Source organism: Pseudophryne corroboree, chromosome 12 (genome assembly GCF_028390025.1).
Source record: "Pseudophryne corroboree isolate aPseCor3 chromosome 12, aPseCor3.hap2, whole genome shotgun sequence".
Taxonomy (NCBI): Eukaryota; Metazoa; Chordata; class Amphibia; order Anura; family Myobatrachidae; genus Pseudophryne; species Pseudophryne corroboree.
The window spans coordinates 72,277,302-72,295,531 of NC_086455.1; the positions used below are offsets into that span (position 1 = coordinate 72,277,302).

Here is an 18,230-nt window from a genome sequence, read left to right on the forward strand (position 1 = left end):
AAGAACGAATAACATGCAGTGAGAAGCACAGATGTGTTTGCACTGTGGAAACGAGTAACGTGCAGTGAGAAACAGATGTGTTGGCACTGTGGGAACGAGTAACGTTCAGTGAGAGACACAGATGTGTTGGCACGGTGGGAAGAACGAGTAACGTGCAGTGAGAGACACAGATGTGTTGGCACTGTGAGAATGAGTAACGTGCAGTGAGAGACACAGATGTGTTGGCACTGTGGGAAGAACGAGTAACGTGCAGTGAGAGACACAGATGCGTTGGCACTGTGGGAAGAACGAGTAACGTGCAGTGAGAGACACAGATGTGTTGGCACTGTGGGAAGAACGAGTAACGTGCAGTGAGAGACACAGATGTGTTGGCACTGTTGGAAGAACGAGTAACGTGCAGTGAGAGACACAGATGTGTTGGCACTGTGGGAACAGCATGCAATGTGCAGTGAGAGGCACAGATCTGTTGGCATTGTGGGAACGAGTAACAGGCAGTGAAAGGCACGTGTGTTTGCACTGTGGAAACGAGTAACGTGCAATGAGACACACAGATGTGTTGGCACTGTGGGAAGAACGAATAACATGCAGTGAGAGACACAGATGTGTTGGCACTGAGAATGAGTAACGTGCAGTGAGAGACACAGATGTGCTTGCACTGTGCGAAAAATAAGTAACATGCAGTGAGAGACGTTTGTGAGCAGCATATTATGTGCAGTAAGAGACACAGATGTGTTGGCACTGTGGGAACGAGTAACGTGCAGTGAGAGACACAGATGTGTTGGCACTGTGGGAAGAACGAGTAACGTGCAGTGAGAGACACAGATGTGTTGGCACTGTGGGAAGAACGAGTAACGTGCAGTGAGAGACACAGATGTGTTGGCACTGTGGGAAGAACGAGTAACGTGCAGTGAGAGACACAGATGCGTTGGCACTGTGGGAAGGAGTAACGTGCAGTGAGAGGCACAGATGTGTTGGCACTGTGGGAAGAACGAGTAACATGCAGTGAGAGACACAGATGCGTTGGCACTGTGGGAAGAACGAGTAACGTGCAGTGAGAGACACAGATGTGTTGGCACTGTGGGAAGAACGAGTAACGTGCAGTGAGAGACACAGATGCGTTGGCACTGTGGGAAGAACGAGTAACGTGCAGTGAGAGACACAGATGTGTTGGCACTGTGGGAAGAACGAGTAACGTGCAGTGAGAGACACAGATGTGTTGGCACTGTTGGAAGAACGAGTAACGTGCAGTGAGAGACACAGATGTGTTGGCACTGTGGGAACAGCATGCAATGTGCAGTGAGAGGCACAGATCTGTTGGCATTGTGGGAACGAGTAACAGGCAGTGAAAGGCACGTGTGTTTGCACTGTGGAAACGAGTAACGTGCAATGAGACACACAGATGTGTTGGCACTGTGGGAAGAACGAATAACATGCAGTGAGAGACACAGATGTGTTGGCACTGAGAATGAGTAACGTGCAGTGAGAGACACAGATGTGCTTGCACTGTGCGAAAAATAAGTAACATGCAGTGAGAGACGTTTGTGAGCAGCATATTATGTGCAGTAAGAGACACAGATGTGTTGGCACTGTGGGAACGAGTAACGTGCAGTGAGAGACACAGATGTGTTGGCACTGTGGGAAGAACGAGTAACGTGCAGTGAGAGACACAGATGTGTTGGCACTGTGGGAAGAACGAGTAACGTGCAGTGAGAGACACAGATGTGTTGGCACTGTGGGAAGAACGAGTAACGTGCAGTGAGAGACACAGATGTGTTGGCACTGTGGGAAGGAGTAACGTGCAGTGAGAGGCACAGATGTGTTGGCACTGTGGGAACGAGTAACATGCAGTGAGAGACACAGATGTGTTGGCACTGTGGGAAGAACGAGTAACGTGCAGTGAGAGACACAGATGTGTTGGCACTGTGGGAAGAACGAGTAACGTGCAGTGAGAGACACAGATGTGTTGGCACGGTGGGAATGATTAACGTGCAGTGAGAGACACAGATGTGTTGGCACTGTGGGAAGAACTAGTAACGTGCAGTGAGAGACACAGATGTGTTGGCACTGTGGGAAGAATGAGTAACGTGTAGTGAGAGACACAGATGTGTTGGCACTGTGTGAACAGCATGCAATGTGCAGTGAGAGGCACAGATGTGTTGGCAGTGGCACTGTGTGAATGAGTAACAGGCAGTGAAAGGCACATGTGTTGGCACTGTGGAAACAACGAGTAACGTGCAATGAGACACACAGATGTGTTGGCACTGTGGGAAGAACGAATAACATGCAGTGAGAAGCACAGATGTGTTTGCACTGTGGAAACGAGTAACGTGCAGTGAGAGACACAGATGTGTTGGCACTGTGGGAAGAACGAGTAACGTGCAGTGAGAAACAGATGTGTTGGCACTGTGGGAACGAGTAACGTGCAGTGAGTGACACAGATGTGTTGGCACGGTGGGAAGAACGAGTAACGTGCAGTGAGAGACACAGATGTGTTGGCACTGTGAGAATGAGTAACGTGCAGTGAGAGACACAGATGTGTTGGCACTGTGGGAAGAACGAGTAACGTGCAGTGAGAGACACAGATGTGTTGGCACTGTGGGAAGAACGAGTAACGTGCAGTGAGAGACACAGATGTGTTGGCACTGTGGGAAGAACGAGTAACGTGCAGTGAGAGACACAGATGTGTTGGCACTGTTGGAAGAACGAGTAACGTGCAGTGAGAGACACAGATGTGTTGGCACTGTGGGAACAGCATGCAATGTGCAGTGAGAGGCACAGATCTGTTGGCATTGTGGGAACGAGTAACAGGCAGTGAAAGGCACGTGTGTTTGCACTGTGGAAACGAGTAACGTGCAATGAGACACACAGATGTGTTGGCACTGTGGGAAGAACGAATAACATGCAGTGAGAGACACAGATGTGTTGGCACTGAGAATGAGTAACGTGCAGTGAGAGACACAGATGTGCTTGCACTGTGCGAAAAATAAGTAACATGCAGTGAGAGACGTTTGTGAGCAGCATATTATGTGCAGTAAGAGACACAGATGTGTTGGCACTGTGGGAACGAGTAACGTGCAGTGAGAGACACAGATGTGTTGGCACTGTGGGAAGAACGAGTAACGTGCAGTGAGAGACACAGATGTGTTGGCACTGTGGGAAGAACGAGTAACGTGCAGTGAGAGACACAGATGTGTTGGCACTGTGGGAAGAACGAGTAACGTGCAGTGAGAGACACAGATGTGTTGGCACTGTGGGAAGGAGTAACGTGCAGTGAGAGGCACAGATGTGTTGGCACTGTGGGAACGAGTAACATGCAGTGAGAGACACAGATGTGTTGGCACTGTGGGAAGAACGAGTAACGTGCAGTGAGAGACACAGATGTGTTGGCACTGTGGGAAGAACGAGTAACGTGCAGTGAGAGACACAGATGTGTTGGCACGGTGGGAATGATTAACGTGCAGTGAGAGACACAGATGTGTTGGCACTGTGGGAAGAACTAGTAACGTGCAGTGAGAGACACAGATGTGTTGGCACTGTGGGAAGAATGAGTAACGTGTAGTGAGAGACACAGATGTGTTGGCACTGTGGGAAGAATGAGTAACGTGCAGTGAGAGACACAGATGTGTTGGCACTGTGGGAAGAGTGAGTAACGTGCAGTAAGAGACACAGATGTGTTGGCACTGTGGGAAGAACGAGTAACGTGCAGTGAGAGACACTGATGTGTTGGCACTGTGGGAAGAACGAGTAACATGCTGTGAGAGACACAGATGTGTTGGCACTGTGTGAGCAGCATATAACATGCAGTGAGACACAGATATGTTGGCACTGTGGGAACAGCATGTAATGTGCAGTGAGAGACACAGATGTGCTGGAACTGTGGGAACGAGTAACGGGCAGTGAAAGGCACACGTGTTTGCACTGTGGGAACAGCGTGTAACGTGCAGTGAGAGGTACGGATGTGTTGGCACTGCGGGAACAGAGCGTAATGTGCAGTGAGAGACACAGATGTGTTGGCACTGTGGGAAAAATTAGTAACGTGCTGTGAGACACACAGATGTGTTGGCAATGTGGGAACAGCATGTAACGTGCAGTGAGAGGCAAAGATGTGTTAGCACTGTGGGAATGAGTAACGTGCAGTGAGAGGCACAGATGTGTTGGCACTGTGCGAATGAGTAACATGCAGTGAGAAGCACAGTTGTGTTGGCACTGTGGGAACGAGTAACGGGCAGTGAGAGACACAGATGTGTTGGCACTGTGGGAAGAACGAGTAACGTGCAGTGAGAGACACAGATGTGTTGGCACTGTGGGAAGAACGAGTAACATGCAGTGAGAAGCACAGATGTGTTTGCACTGTGGAAACGAGTAACGTGCAGTGAGAGACACAGATGTGTTGGCACTGTGGGAAGAACGAGTAACGTGCAGTGAGAGACACAGATGTGTTGGCACTGTGGGAACGAGTAACGTGCAGTGAGAGACACAGATGTGTTGGCACGGTGGGATGAACGAGTAACGTGCAGTGAGAGACACAGATGTGTTGGCACTGTGGGAAGAACGAGTAACGTGCAGTGAGAGACACAGATGTGTTGGCACTGTGAGAATGAGTAACGTGCAGTGAGAGACACAGATGTGTTGGCACTGTGGGAAGAACGAGTAACGTGCAGTGAGAGACACAGATGTGTTGGCACTGTGGGAAGAACGAGTAACGTGCAGTGAGAGACACAGATGTGTTGGCACTGTGGGAAGAACGAGTAACATGCAGTGAGAGACACAGATGTGTTGGCACTGTTGGAAGAACGAGTAACGTGCAGTGAGAGACACAGATGTGTTGGCACTGTGGGAACAGCATGCAATGTGCAGTGAGAGGCACAGATATGTTGGCATTGTGGGAACGAGTAACAGGCAGTGAAAGGCACGTGTGTTTGCACTGTGGAAACGAGTAACGTGCAATGAGACACACAGATGTGTTGGCACTGTGGGAAGAACGAATAACATGCAGTGAGAGACACAGATGTGTTGGCACTGAGAATGAGTAACGTGCAGTGAGAGACACAGATGTGCTTGCACTGTGCGAAAAATAAGTAACATGCAGTGAGAGACGTTTGTGAGCAGCATATTATGTGCAGTAAGAGACACAGATGTGTTGGCACTGTGGGAAGAACGAGTAACGTGCAGTGAGAGACACAGATGTGTTGGCACTGTGGGAAGAACGAGTAACGTGCAGTGAGAGACACAGATGTGTTGGCACTGTGGGAAGAACGAGTAACGTGCAGTGAGAGACACAGATGTGTTGGCACTGTGGTAAGAACGAGTAACGTGCAGTGAGAGACACAGATGTGTTGGCACTGTGGGAAGAACGAGTAACGTGCAGTGAGAGACAGAGATGTGTTGGCACTGTGGGAATGAGTAACGTGCAGTGAGAGGCACAGATGTGTTGGAACTGTGGGAACGAGTAACATGCAGTGAGAGACACAGATGTGTTGGCACTGTGGGAAGAACGAGTAACGTGCAGTGAAAGACACAGATGTGTTGGCACTGTGGGAAGAACGAGTAACATGCAGTGAGAGACACAGATGTGTTGGCACTGTGGGAATGATTAACGTGCAGTGAGAGACACAGATGTGTTGGCACTGTGGGAAGAACGAGTAACGTGCAGTGAGAGACACAGATGTGTTGGCACTGTGGGAAGAATGAGTAACGTGCAGTAAGAGACACAGATGTGTTGGCACTGTGGGAAGAACGAGTAACGTGCAGTGAGAGACACAGATGTGTTGGCACTGTGGGAATGAGTAACGTGCAGTGAGAGGCACAGATGTGTTGGAACTGTGGGAACGAGTAACGTGCAGTGAGAGACACAGATGTGTTGGCAGTGTGGGAAGAACGAGTAACGTGCAGTGAGAGACACAGATGTGTTGGCACTGTGGGAAGAACGAGTAACGTGCAGTGAGAGACACAGATGTGTTGGCACTGTGGGAATGATTAACGTGCAGTGATAGACACAGATGTGTTGGCACTGTGGGAAGAACGAGTAACGTGCAGTGAGAGACAGATGTGTTGGCACTGTGGGAAGAATGAGTAACGTGCAGTGAGAGAGACAGATGTGTTGGCACTGTGGGAAGAATGAGTAATGTGCAGTGAGAGACACAGATGTGTTGGCACTGTGGGAAGAGTGAGTAACGTGCAGTAAGAGACACAGATGTGTTGGCACTGTGGGAAGAACGAGTAACGTGCAGTGAGAGACACAGATGTGTTGGCACTGTGGGAATGAGTAACGTGCAGTGAGAGACACAGATGTGTTGGCACTGTGGGAAGAACGAGTAACGTGCAGTGAGAGACATAGATGTGTTGACACTGTGGGAAGAACGAGTAACGTGCAGTGAGAGACACAGATGTGTTGGCACTGTGGGAATGATTAACGTGCAGTGAGAGACACAGATGTGTTGGCACTGTGGGAAGAACGAGTAACGTGCAGTGAGAGACACAGATGTGTTGGCACTGTGGGAAGAGTGAGTAACGTGCAGTAAGAGACACAGATGTGTTGGCACTGTGGGAAGAATGAGTAATGTGCAGTGAGAGACACAGATGTGTTGGCACTGTGGGAAGAACGAGTAACATGCAGTGAGAGGCACAGATGTGTTGGCACTGTGAGAACCAGTAACATGCATTGAGAGACACAGATCATACTTGCCTACCTGACCCTATCCATGAGGGAGAAAATGCTCTGTTCCTGGACTTTCCTGGTAATGTATGATTGTCATCACCTGTGGTGAAACACCTTTCTTATCAATGAACTAGCTCACCACAGGTGATGGCAATCCTACATTACCAGGAAAGTCCAGGAACAGAGCATTTTCTCCCTCATGGAGAGGGTCAGGTAGGCAAGTATGACACAGATGTGTTGACACAGATGTGTTGGCACTGTGGGAAGGACGAGTAATGTGCAGTGAGAGACACAGATGTGTTGGCACTGTGGGAAGAACGAGTAACGTGCAGTGAGAGACAGAGATGTGTTGGCACTGTGGAAATTGCACGTAACATTGTCCATGTGCAGTTGGTTCCCATTGTAAAATCAACAGAGTACTTAGGGGCTAATTCTGTAATCCCCTGCCCAGTTTACAGATTATCATGAAACTGCGCAGGTCACGTTCTGTGCATGTGCAGAACGGTTCCTGAGCAATCACAGGCAGCTTTGCAAATGCAATAAATGGTGAATGAGGGCCTTCGCTGGTGAAAGGACTTGTGCTGCTGTCCAGGAGACCTAACATTAGGGAGTGCACTGAGCAGGACTTAAGGGCCCCATTCACTAGAACGATAATGCCCAATTGAATCCAATTTCGGGCATTCGGGCCGATATCAGGATTTTGGTACTTACCGATAAATCCCTTTCTCCGATTCCACAGGGGCCACTGGAGTGTAGTTACAATGGGGAGATAGTAGGTGGTATTGGTAGCTGGCACTTTAAAAATTCTCACACTGTGGCTAGCTCCTCCCCTACTATCTCCCCTCCAAGCCAGTCTACGTTAAACTGTGCCCGAGGAGAGCTGTAATAAACAAACCGTAAGGTAGAGGAGGTTAACGACGCCCTGTAAACCAGGCGAACACAAACTAAACCTGGAACAGAACCTGACAAAAAACCAGGCTAGCCTGAACCCAACAAGCAGTCATATGGTGATCTGCAATCGTTAATCAAACAAAAATCAGGAGAAACAGCGCTGGGCGGGCGTCCAGTGGCCCCTGTGGAATCGGAGAAAGGGATTTATCGGTAAGTACCAAAATCCTGATTTCTCCTTCATCCACTAGGGGCCACTGGAGTGTAGTTACAATGGGGACGTCCCAGAGCTCCCAAAAAACGGGTGGGAAAGCGCTGAGAGTCCTGTAAAAACTGCTCGGCCAAACAGTGATGCAGAGGCCGTAAAAGTGTCAAACTTGTAGAATTTGACAAAACGAATGTCGGTTTGACCAAGTAGCCGCCCGACAAAATATTCATGGAGACCCCGCGGGCGGCTGCCCACGAAGGTCTTACAATGCGCGTAAAGCGCGCTGAATTGGAAAACGGAGGTTCCCTAGTAACCGCCAAGAAGACTGTCTGATGATCAGATGTATCCAACTGTCCAGCATATGCTGGGGCCCCGGCTATTTAGTACGGGAGCATCGTCCAGAGCAAAGAAGAAAAAACACTTCATCGAATAGCCTGAGACCTCTGTAGAGAGAGTTGACGAGCCCTGACAACATTCAGAGAGGATTGAAAACCACTAGTGTCAGATTTATATGAAAAATGGACCTCCCCTCTGGAAGAAACGACCGCTGAGGCCGAAGCCGAGCCCGGGGAGTTGCCAATAGAGTACTCCCTGAACAAGAGGCCGAACTTACGGCCGCTAGGCTAATCTCATTTGGAAGAAAAGCGAAAAAGGCAGAGACCTAAAATTCCGGTCAGTGTGGTTTGAAGCGCAGCGGAGCAAAAAACCTCCCAGAGAAACCAAAGATGAATGGTAACTGGAAGAAGGGGGAAAAACCCCCTTTTATCTTCATTATGTTCCATAAAGTTTTCCCAAAGTGGCAAAAGCGAGAAGAGGTAATAGACTTCTGAAATCGGAGCCCAGTAGGCCTAACCGAACTAGGGAACTCCTCCCTTCTGAGGTCTCGTGAACAGTCACACGGGTAACCGAAACCAGTGTAAAATTGAACAAGGAGAAAAAAAAGGAGCCTGTTGAAGTAGACAGTCCCGTCGAGGTAGGAGCCAAGGCTCCTCTACTGACAACAGGCGTATCTGTATCTTCAAGTCATGCGTGGCCCAACCAGCGCCACCGAGAGGACTAGCACGCATAATCCCCTCCTGTGTTACTGAACATGAAGTAGAAATAGAAAAGGAGGCAGGATAGAATAACCAGAAAACTCCCCGGAGCCCTGAGGGCCTCCACGGCTACTGCCGTCCGAGAGTAATAAAGGGTTAAAGAGTCAGTCAGAACGCCCTGAGGTCGATCCGAAATCTCCGCCCACAGCGGACCAGCTGACAAAACTCCGGGGCATGTTCCCTCACCCAGGAGTCTGACCTGGTGGCTTGATCTGGAAACAAGATTGTTGTCCCCCGTTCCGAGAGGAATGGAGGCGACCACTCATTACGTCGCAACTTGACTGAAGAAATAGAGTCTCTGGTGCCGAGGAATGAAAAAACCTCTGACGGACCGTGTTGAGAAACGTCTATGCGGAGCATAAATTGGATCTGTGTCGAATCAGAAGCTCGTGGATCCTCCGGATATTCAGAAGCCACCTAATGTACAGAGTGGGATAGTAGCAGTAAATTGTCCCATTAGGGAACCAACGTCACCCACTGCCCTTGAAAAAGAGTTATTCTGTTATCTTCCTAAACTCTGTGGGAGCGGAAGAGAGAAGAGTAAAGGACTTACAGTGAAAATGAGAATCCTGTTAAGGGGGAATCTGAGAAAAGCCTGTCCAACGGAAATCAGTAAACAGGCATCTCTGAAGACAAGGGACACGTAAAACTCCCTTTCTTGTTTAAACTAGCAATCACAGACTAAAAGGATTGTAAGGCCAGAATAGGCCTGTCCGAGCCACTTGGCTTCGGAACGTGAAAAGAAAACAAAGGCCTGAGAACTGTCCTAATTCAAATGATATGTGTAAAACAGGGATCAACACCCTTTGCGGTTAGAAACCTATGGAGCGCAGCCTGCAGTATGACTCTCTTGTCATCGTAAATCAGCCGACCCATGCCGAGGGACTCCTGAGACGGTTGTAACCGCCCAAGCCTTCTCCCATCGACCTGCGCCTACCCTGGGACCCTGCAGGTGTAATGGGTGTATAGGATGACATAAAATCAGACTGGACTGAGGATGTTGAACCTCTGCTTCAGCCTTTTTACCCTGAGAACCCCTGGCGACGAAGATATCACCCGTGTGGAGTCAAAAACCTGAAAGGGCACGAAACAATCTAAAGGGAAGACCAGTAAAGGTCTGTCTTGGAGCTGGGGCAGTAGTAGGAGAAATCAAAGTGGACCTACCTCCATTGGTTCAAGAAATCCTGCAGAAAGTTCCTTCCCCAGAACCATCTGCCCCGTAGGATTTCATGTTTACTTGTCACTGTCGCAGCCCCAGAGGTCGTCGGGTTAAGACAGCCCAAGCGAAGATGCAGGGTCCGAGTCTGTAGACATGGAGACCTCCAAGGAACATAAAGCAGAATCGTGATTCTGACCTGTATCAAAGTATCAATTGATCCTGATGCGAAGCATCCTGTAACCTAGAGGACAATTGTTCCCCAACCTACCTGCTCCGGATACGGTAGAACCATGCTGCCGCATATGTCGATGGATCCCTGAGCAAGGTTGCCTCAGGAAAACGGCGGCTTGATGGACCGGCGATACACCGAGGTGTATACCCTAGAGAGGTTCTGATACCATCTCCTGCCATCTGCGGGGAAAAGATAGGAAAACAAACCCTGTTTGATACCTGATATTGTGTATTCGGGTGTCTGTCGGCCGCCTACCGGAGCCTGCCCAGCTCATCCGAAACTGAACCAGTCGCTGTCATTTTCGTCAATGGCGTGGAACCCTGATGGACTTGACGTGTCCTCCTCCTTTACCTGCAGTATCAGATGAACTGCTGTATTATGTACCTGTATATTCTGAGACACTGGTTCAGATCCACAGAAAACAGACATCAGTAATGCATGGAATGTTAGCAAAGTTTCTTTTTGGAAAGGTGTGTTTGGTCCCGCTGTGATTTGATCCTGTGACCTTGGAAACCAAAGTCCAAGGGCTTACCTGATGAGCTATTGTCTGGTTAATAGTGACATTACCTGCATCATTGATCAAACAGGGGTGTGCAGGTGCGTGGAGGGCGAAGCAGATGGCTCCGCCGCATACTTCACACCTAAGAGGGAATTCTTCGATTATCCCAGGAGAGACAAACGAAAGGAGAAAAGGTGGGTTAAATAAACAGAGCCCTACGTAAGGTCTGCACTATAATGTGTAGTGACCGATACGATTAAAATAAACTTTCTGGAGCAGCGGAGACCTGAACCAGCAACGCTGCGCTGTGGGACAGGAGTCTTAGCCCTAGGCTATAGGAGTTCTCCTTAAAGTTTTGTTTGGATTCAAACCCCTGTTCAGATACCCGCTACTAGCGTACTGAGCCGCAGCGCTATTTGTCTGATGCCTTACACGCATTCCACAATTACAAATAGCATTAGTAACTAGTGACAACAAGGAATAATAAAGGGAAGGCAACACCCCGCCCTGTATTTAGTGTACCGCTAATTAAGGTGCACCAGATGTTTCTCTGAGGTTCCGCTGGCTTTTCAAAATGGTGACCAGCCTGTGAGAAAGATGGGGGAAAATGTTATGTGCAAGATGTTGTTATTAGAAAACATTGCGGAAGTAGCCTACAGCACCTGGTATTCCCAGGCGGTCTCCCATCCAAGTACTAACCGGGCCTGACCCTGCTTAGTTTCCGAGATCAGACGAGATCGGGCGTGTTCAGGGTGGTGTGGCCGTAGGCTTTTATCCCCTATATCTGGTATTTTATGGATTTATCTATATACATACCTACACGCACTTAAATATATATATCTATATATATACATGCACAAACATAACTATATATGTATATATACACACACACCGTAGGTAAATAAATACTGCACAGTAGATCCTTTTAATTATTATTGAGCTGAGTCCCAGCTACTGTAATAGAGCAGGTTCCCTGATTTGCAAGTAGGAAAATGCTGGGTAGAGGACTCTACTGCAGGAGGAATGTATCTATATTTCAGCAGCCTGAAGTATCGAAAAGTTACAAATCCCAGAGCTGTTGCCTAGCGACGGGGAGACCTGGGAGCCCGCTGAGTAAAGCGGGTTAACTGTTAATATACCTGGGACTTTATTTGTATTTGTCTCTGAGTATGCAAGATTAGCCCACTGGGCTATAGGAGACACTGCAAATATGAAGCCAGGTCTGTGCAGGGAGGAAATGGCCGCCAGAGTGAAACTCCTCTGGGCTATGCGATAAAATCTATATAGTGGATAACTGGATTAGTGCTGAGCCACTCTGACTATATCACATTCTCCTCAGCACCATGTGCATTAAACTCACATAAATGCCTATTACACTATAACAGTGGCCGGGGAGCGGAGAATGCTGAGCCCGCTGTACAGAGCAGGAGTTAGCTCCGCCCCCCGGCTATGGCGCCTTATTGCAAAACTAAGCGGGAAGCGAGCTGTACCCTCCGCTGGGCCTGCGAGTCACCGCCGGGGAGCGCTGAGCGCTGAGCCCGCTATACAGCGCTAGTAGAGCCCTGTATCTGCTAGCCGCCGCCGGGGAGTGTTGCGCTGAACAGAGCGCGAGTCGCCGCCTGGGAGCAGGGAGCGCTGAGCTCGCTCTACAGAGCGGGACTTAGCTCCGCCCCCTCCGTACAAGGCGCCAAATTTAAACATTGCTTTGCGCTCGAGCGGGATCTCTGTGCCGGCTCTGTGAGTCGCGCTGAGTGGGTGCGGGGGGTGCGGGGAGCTGGGGGAGCAGAGGGTTATCAGAATGACACACACCCGTTTTTCAGTCAGGGTTGTATAAACACATACTCAGCCTCCCCCAATCATCCTGTCTGTTTCTCCATGAGGAGGACAGGTAAGGATACAATAAAGTACATTACAGCCCCAGAGAGCCCTTCTGGAGTGGGTTGTACAACAATAAACAGATTGCTCTAAAAACATACATAGCCACCACAAATAAAGTATACTTCACTCACCACTGTGTTCTTGGTGGATCGGCCCCGACACACGCCGCACGCAGCGGCGTCCAGCCGGAATCTTCTGTGGTGGGGTGGTCCCGACACAAGCCGCACGCAGCGGTGTCCGACCATTTTTGATACTCACCGCTGCCATGCTGCCGGAATCTTCTGCTGGATGGAGTGGCCGCGACACGCGCCGCACGCAGCGGTGTCCGCCAACTCAGGAGAGCTCAGTGTCTCCCTCAGCCGGGGCCCATCCCTAGCCGCACGCAGCTGCGATGGGACCCCGCCGGCAGCTCCCACGGTGCAGACTGGCAGTGGCAGAGCTGCCAGTCTGTGAGTGTGTGTATGAAAAATAAAATAATAAAGAAAAAAGAAGAAAATTCTTCAGCTAAACCCAAGTGAACCAGCTACCTCGGGCACTTAACTAAGACTAGCTTGGAGGGGAGATAGTAGGGGAGGAGCTAGCCACAGTGTGAGAATTTTTAAAGTGCCAGCTACCAATACCACCTACTATCTCCCCATTGTAACTACACTCCAGTGGCCCCTAGTGGATGAAGGAGAAATATCGGGTGAAATCGGGCATTTTGGAGGTGTTTCTGATCCGATCCGATGCGCGTTCCCGTGAGGGTTGGATCGGCTCCCCTAGAGCGTTAGTGCATTTTGGGACTAAAAACAAACTTGCATCCTACATATTAAATGGGGAACGCCTAGGGGAAACAGAGTTGGAAAAAGATTTGGGGGTATTCATTGATAATAGGCTTAATAACCGTACACAATGTCAAAACGCAGTAAAGAAGGCAAGTAAGGTGCTAGCGTGCATAAAAAGGGGAATTGAGACAAAGGACTCGGATGTAATCATGCCGCTGTATAAGGCATTGGTATGTCCGCACCTGGAATATTGTGTTCAGTTTTGGGCACCATTGTATAAAAAAGACATCAGAGAACTCGAAAGTGTTCAAAGGCGAGCTACTAAATTGATTAAAGGCCTAGAAGGACTGGACTATAAGGAAAGACTTACTAGGCTGAATATGTATACACTAGAAAAGAGGCGCCTAAGAGGAGATATTATTAATATCTTCAAATATGTAAAGGGACATCACAAAGAGTTATCAGAGGAATTATTTATTAAAAGAACACAGTTTAGGACACGTGGGCACTCGCTGCGACTGGAGGAGAAAAAGTTCCAAACGCAACGGAGGAAAGGGTTCTTCACTGTTAGGGCAATCAGGATGTGGAATTCCCTGCCAGGGAAGGTGGTAATGGCGGACTCTGTAATTGGATTTAAAAAAGGAATGGATAAATTTCTGAATGAAAAAGCTATCCAAGGTTATAATACTTATAAATATCAACGTGGTTAATCCGAGGGTAACATGAGTTATAGTAGCTAACTAGTCATAAAACATTATTTAGCAAGTATGTAGAATCATCACAACTTAAAACAGGTTGAACACGATGGGCAATTTGCCTCTATTCAACCTCAAATACTATGTTACTCGTGATATGTCGGTACCCTCAGGCATGGCTGGGATCGCATACGATATATCGCATGAAAAAAGTACGAAATCATATGGAATCGTATGGAACCACTCCCGGGAAGCTCCGGGGAGAGTTCAAGGGAATTCGCCTCCGACTTCAGCCTCAGGACATATTGTTGTAGTGTATGGGGCCCTTTAGTGGTTGGCTGATCGGTGATTCCCTGCATGAGTCATCAGTGGTAACACCTAAGAGTGATGTTATGCCATCTCTAGCCTGAGGCTGAGTTCTGATGGGGAAGGCCGGCAATCAGTGACCTGCTGAGTGTTCGCAAACAGGGCAGTCATGTGAATGACTGGTGGTATTAAAAGGAGCATTTGCAATACCACATGATGAAGAGCTCTTCAGCCCTACGTACAGTACTATCCCAACTTGGCAGCACCTAATCCTTATATCTTCCCACGAGTCTGTCAGAACACATTACGGATTATTAGACAACTTGTGCGTATACATTAGTCCGCAATGTTTTATTGATATAGAAATCCCGCTTAACTCTCGAGCCTGGAACAGGGCGACGGCTTATTCCGTCCTGACACGCTGCTACTAGGAGTCTGGGACAAGCATTTGTAAACAGCTTCTGATTTGCAAAATGAAAGTTTGCTTCGCCTGCCAGATCAGGTGCAAACAAGTACGTCAATAGTGACATTTGGTTTGGACAGACAGAAAGCATTTTAAAAACAAGCTTTCAACAGAAGTGTTTTCTTCCTGGGATTGACCACAATCACAAGTGATAAGTAAAGTTGCTGGGTCGTTTTATTAATCACCTTGGGTGACTCAGCAAGAGCAACTGACAGTTTTGGCAGCTAGAGTCCTGCAAACTTTCTAGTCCTCGTTATGTTGCAAGTCCTGTGACCTCTACATTCATTTCATGGAACTGGATAATACAGATTGCTCCAAGAGCAGGACAGGGCAGGAAAGGACACGTGGTAGAGTTATGGAATCCTGACCAGTCCCTACAGGGTGTGCAAATAAAGAGAGACACTTTAAGCAGAAGCAGCTGCTACAGGCAGCAGAAGCAGAATGACTAGGCACATCCTTTGTCCGTCACCCAGCTCAGGAAATTCTGGGAACAAGCGCCACATACTGTAGTTGCTGGGGTGTAAGAATACCTGTCGGCTGCACACACAGCAGAGGAAGCTATTTTACAGCTAATAATTTACAAGGAGTAAGCAACATCAATGAGGCATGAGGCACAAAGTGGCGGAGTGATGTCACTTGTCGCTGTGATACATTTTTGTATATTCAGTATATTGTCATTTGTGTATATTAGACAATGCCCATACCTCCCAACTTCTTAGTTGAGAGGGTCAGGGCAGTGGTGCAGCTCAGCAGCGGCCAACCCGAAAAGGAGCGTGAACTCATCTGAGTGGGCGTGGCCTCACGACACTAACGCACAGTCCAGCATTTTGGGGGGGTGCCCAGCGCTCTCTTACAGCCCCCTGTTCACCTCCCCGCACTAAATACATGACGTGCACATAGCATCTATTCAGAGATCACTCGCTGCTTTGCAGAGTAGAGCAGCGGCTAAGCAAAGGATCTCCCAACTGCCCCCCCCCCTCTTCCTCACCCGCGGGACACTGCTGCCTGCGGGAGGGACAGCGGGACAGTGTCTGAAAAACGAGACTGTCCCGCTGGATTCGGGACAGTTGGGAGGTATGAATGCCCGTACAGCACATAGTAATACCTAGAGTGCCATATGTTAGTGATAAAACTTGATGTGAATAAGCTCATTGCCAATGATAAATGGTGCTCCTGTTGAAAAATGACAGTTGGGAGCTGATTGGCTGGAACACCATTTATCATACGCAACAAGTTTTATCACTCGTTGATAAATGGGCCCCTTGGTATGTAATGCACCTACCTCATAGTTGCCTACCCTCCTGGATTGGCCGGGAGGCTCCCAAAAATCGTGTGACGCTCCTCAGAAAGGCAGGCAAGGCTCACGCATATCGCTACAGCGCCCTGCTCCCCCTTGGCTGCCCACAATAGAGTGCAAGTGGGTGAGCTGAGGGGACCTGATGATGGAATTTGTGGCAAATCGATCATCGTAGCCCCTCCCCCACTACACAGTACCAGATATCTCGGTACTGCAGAATGGGAAGGTGGGGGGGGGGGGGGCACGATGACGCAACCACGCCTTCACGCCCCCAAACAGCCCACCTGCATGCTGGCCATGCTATGCGCCAGATGACCTGCCCCCTCCCAGCCAAGTTGGTAAGTATGACCTACCTATATTGACTGGAGGTATTGTGTCCACATGTGGTAACCCAGTCATGCACCTCTCTATACCATTTGTACATCTTGTTACACTTGCAGAAGGGGTTTGAACCCCATATCGCAGTCTTCTTTAAAGATGTTAACCTGCATGTTCTGCTTTAATAAAATAGCTCTAAAGGAGCATTTGTTCTCATTCACTAGCTTGTACCCTAACTCCTTTCTCGACCTGTCTAGGGTAACTTGCAATGAAATAGGCCAGAAAAGAATACTGGTTATTTCATCAACCATAAACACTATTATATTTCTGCTTTGTCATATTGTGATACTTTCCACATACCGCATTCCACATAATTGCTACAATAACACCAGAAAACGGAGCGGCGTGTTTGAAAGTGATCTCTGTTACGCCTCCAAGGCTAGTCTTATCAATGGCTAGATATCAAAGGCAAGATACAGTATCAGTTATTCCAGATTTCACAGTGTCTTCTAGCAGAGCATCCAGCAGACACAACAAAGAAGATGCCAGTTCCCAAAAATAGACGCTAGCCAGTGCGGACATAAAAGCTACCCGCTTGTGCGACTTCTCATGTAAACATTCACTTCAGTCTTATCTATCAGCAGGTCAATCACCAGTGACGCTTTTACACAACTGGCACTGGAACATATGCATGTAGCAGAGCCTGAAATAGGAGACAAGAGGCCAGAAGTGTCAGGGGGACTATTACTGTTGGGCAAATTTATTAAGTAGTGAGACGTGGTCTCAATATTAATTATAGCTTCTTATCACTGCTTAATGCAGCAATAAGAAACTAACTTTACTTCTGGGCTGGGGATCCGGACGCACTACTGCGCATGTGCGGTCATCAGACTACATGTGCGAGCACCCACTGCCATGGAGGGATCAAATGGTTCCTTCTCACGGAGACATTTGTGATCTGTATCCAATAGGCTACAATGGCTAACCCATATGAAGATGGTGTATGTTTTCTGTAGCTTAGTACATATGGCCAGACAATCCTAGGGGGGCTGCTTTTGCAATCGAAAACATATATTCAGGGCATCCTTAGTATTTGGGGGTAGCTCCAGAAAATGGCTGTTTTGGATGAACAGCTTGCAAATATTTTTGGATGAATATACCCCTATAAGTATTACACTGCATGAAGATGTTTTTATATTTAATTGCATGTCCAATGTATAGGCATCAAAACATGTCATCGGAAAGGCTGTTTTATATCATACTTGCCTACTCTCCTGGAAGTTGCGGGAAACTCCTGATTTTTCGGGTAGTCCCCCGCATCCCTGGTTGGGTAGGCGTATCTCCCGCCGGATGGGGATTTTATAACTAGGAATCACAGCGAGGGAAATAGGGGTGTGGAAAAATGACGCATATCGCATCATTTTAGCCCCACCCCCTACATGCAAATCACTGCATATTTCCGTACTGGGGTGGAGCTTAAGGACAGGAGAATCTGGCCCCATCCCCCAAAGTGTGCACCAGCATCTACTTGCTGGGGTTCTCCCAGAGAGGAGGCAACAAGAGTCGGCAAGTATGTTTTAAATATACCTGTCCTTCTCGTTTCTTATTTAGAGCCATCTGTACATAATAAAACAGTCCTGGAGGAGAAGACAGAAGTGAGGCTGTGTCTGGAAGTCAAACAGCCAGTGAGAGCTGTGAGGGAAGGAAGAAACATCCCTGCAGCTCTCTACTGAGTCTGTGCTAGACACATGCTATAGGAGATTATGGCCCC

The 18,230-nt window shown here is 48.4% G+C and overlaps 1 protein-coding gene and 1 non-coding gene across 6 annotated transcripts in view; both read right to left on the reverse strand.

Annotated features, from left to right (window-relative positions):
- Positions 1 to 18,230, reverse strand: part of SPTBN5 (spectrin beta, non-erythrocytic 5) — a 704,607-nt gene that overhangs the window by 293,324 nt on the left and 393,053 nt on the right. The window lies entirely within an intron of this gene.
- LOC134981820 (5S ribosomal RNA) lies at positions 11,389 to 11,507 on the reverse strand. The gene has a single exon (XR_010190742.1). It is a non-coding gene; the product is annotated as a 5S ribosomal RNA (ribosomal RNA).